Raw genomic sequence first — 3,467 nt, 5'->3', positions numbered from 1 at the left:
GGAATGTAGATGCTAAAAATCCAAGTGAATGTGGGATCGGCAATCCGATTGCTGATACTCGCATCGGCAATCCGATTGCTGTCGATACAGTGAACACAGCTTGAAAAATTAATCCGTTTGATGCGATCCGTCCGATGCGTACGATGCGGGCCTGTGAACGCTTACCATAGAAGAATATTTTTGTACTAAAAATATTGTGAATGTTGTACGATTAGCTCACGAAACTATTTGGCGAGATAACTCGACTAGTTACTTGTGAGAAGCTCTCCCCGTGGCGTGTCTATAGGTCCCCAGTATGCATAGAAACTAGTCGATATAACTCGTCAAGGAGTTCAGAAAATTCTTCTCTTATTTTCTGTCGTTTCGATCTTCTCTCGCCTTGGGCGTGACGAGAGGGAGTGTCAGACTCTTACTGACTAAAAACCACTCCGTTCCTACTCCTGCTTTTCGAACCCAGAGCCCCGGCTTTCCTCTCGATCTGTCGCCATCTCTCCCTATTTGTGGACAGTCTGGCGCAGTCTGACACAGGGTTTCCTGTGGCCAATTTCACTTGATCAGTCTGGCGCTTAGGTGATCTGTCATATGGTGATTCTTCCTTTGTTTTTTATTGGACGTCTTAACATCACAGACTCCTTTCTCTAGAACCTCCTACTAATATTATAAATGCGACACTTTGTTTATTTGTTTGTTACTTAATCACGTCTAAACCGCTGAAGGGTTCGGGAAGAAATTTGAAACAGGGGTAGAGTGTAGATTATGGTTCTAGAATAAGACATGGGCTACTTTTTATCCAATGGAAACGCGAGCGTAGCCGCTGGCAGAAGCTAATTAGGTGATAAGTACTATTATAGTCTACTAGTTATATTTATGTTACTTATTTCGGAAGTTATGTATGAGTTTTTAAACTGACTTGGTCACCAACACTAGTATTAGAACTCGAAACGGAATATTGCCCATGTTTTTGTCAGCAAAAAACGAACGAGAAAGAGGGTAGACCGATTTGTCTGCTCATAAACATCCACCCGCGTATTATACACCAGTTCATCCGTGATCAAGGCGCTTGCAACAGTGCCGAAATATCGGAATCTCATAAAAATAGAAAAACATGGTAAATATATCCAGTTTCAAGTTCTAATTTCGGAAGTTGTTTATTAGGTAGAATATTAGAAATATATTAGTTACAAATTAGTTTCACTAATATTTCGCACTATGGATTTGAATAAGAAACTTTATTTTGTAAGGAATATTGTACTTTTTGCCATAACCTTCTGAGTATAATTAGTTTTTAAGTTATGTTAGTTTTAAACCTTAATATTTTTCCAACTTTAGATACTTTTAAGTTCAAATATACAGTATGGAGATCACTCATATGACTTAAGGCGCTGTGCATAGTCAAAATAGGATTGATTCAACAGATTTTTTTGCCCAATGTTTACATGTTAGAGCAACAAAAAAAATATATGTTAATCTTGATCATTTTTATGAATGGACCACCTTCTTCAAAACACGATTTCTATAAATTTTCTCGATAAAAAAAATCATAAACTAACCATTTAAATTGAAATTCTAGCCATTGTAACTATATTATTTATGAACATATCTTAATAAAATTAATAACAGTGACGTAATTTAAAATAATAAAGGGATCTGCCTTATTTATTTGTCGATTGAAATGAGATATTTGTAAGAATTAATATAATTCATGATAAATAACTCAGAACGAATCGAACAAAACGTCGTCCGATCATGACATCTATTCGTTTCTCTTTCATTCCTACGCGGACCGGCAGTGACCGCTGAGGCGCGCTGCTTGGTGGACCTATGTCAGTTTGTGTCAATCGCCGCTCAGAAAATAATCATTCACTAACATATCTTTTTGCTGTTTGTAATATTTTATTTTGTAATTAGCTTTTTCTAAGTTGGGTTGTCAGAATATTTTTTTGTACGAAATCGATTTAAAGTTATGTAAATACAATTAATTTTTTCATATACTATTACCGCGTAGCATGGTGCAGATGACACATTCAGTAACGTTCCGTACCATTCTTGAAAGGAGAAGGGGACTTTTGGGCCCAGCAGTTAACTAGTTGAAATGTATATTAAAAAAACCGTCATATTTTTCTAAAGGAAATCACAAAATATGGTACCTTGTTTCTATCTGGGAAGCGAGAAAACTTAAATTAAGTTATAAAACATTAATGATTATTTAATCATTTATGCGTATAAGTACTCTGTGATTTAAACTTCTTACAACACTTCTGTCTGATATCAGTCAGTCATCGATTGACAGATGACACTTTGTTGTGTTTCGTTCTAAATGCGCACGTATTTTCCATGTTTTATTGTTAAACCCCACGACCTCGGCTTTATAAAGGACTTTTGACGGATCTTGCATCTCTAAATTACCTTACTCTCTATTTTGGACAACTGTTTAAGCCTATCAATCGGATATTGACGACATGGATCGCTGTGTAGATTGTACGATTGCGACTGGTCGCAGTAACTCTATTGGCAGAAGAGTCTTGGAAGATGAGGCGATTTTATCAGTTATTCGTCAGTGGCGTGCATCTCAGCCTGTATAATATGGTATCTCAGTTGGGAAAGATACCAAGAAAGTATACGAAAGTATAAACACAATTCTAAAGTAAAGTATACACAATTCTTAGATGACATTCTCCTAATTATTGAAGATGAATAATACATATTTTATACATAATTGGTGTTTTATTTATATATCCTCCTGTCCGTTTTTTAGTTTTTAAAAGATTAGTGCCTACTGCTTCTAAGTGCCTATGTTTGCACCACGTTTTTTAAACGCGCCGTCGACGCGTTTTTAGCGATACTGACGCGATACTTGCGTGCGTATCGCGTCTGTATCGCTACAGACGCGATAGTTAGACGCGGCCTGTAGACCTTTGCACACCTGACTCGCGTGTGTAGCGATACAGACACGCGTGTGTAGCGATGCGGAAGCGATGCAAACGCGCGTGTTATCGATACACACGCGCTGGTGCCGCGCGTTTGTATCGATACAAACGACAACAAACTGCACTGTAGGAGAAAAACGTCCGGCGACGCGCGTTTCCAAAACGCGCGTCGCCGGCCGTTTATAAAACGTGGTGTGCATAGGCCCTAAGTACAGAATATTGAATGTAAAAACTTGTCTTCGACTGTAGCGACTGTTCGGGACACTGGAGAGCCAAACGTGTCAGATCTTCGACACGTCACACACGCTCCTTGCTTAAAACCAAAATTATTTACTTATTATTCGTCCAAACTCATATTATTATCTGAGTCAGGATCATCTGAATCTGTATCTGTATATTGACATTATATACACGCAGATACACTGCACAACTAAACAACACACTTTAATAACAAAATTAAAGAGAATTCAATGTATGCTGCGAGTATCGATAGCGATAAAAAAAGACCTTTCTAATGTCCATCCCTAATCATGTGGTACT

Source organism: Spodoptera frugiperda, chromosome 21 (assembly GCF_023101765.2).
Source record: "Spodoptera frugiperda isolate SF20-4 chromosome 21, AGI-APGP_CSIRO_Sfru_2.0, whole genome shotgun sequence".
In the NCBI taxonomy this organism is placed as follows: domain Eukaryota; kingdom Metazoa; phylum Arthropoda; class Insecta; order Lepidoptera; family Noctuidae; genus Spodoptera; species Spodoptera frugiperda.
This window is presented reverse-complemented; position numbering follows the sequence as displayed.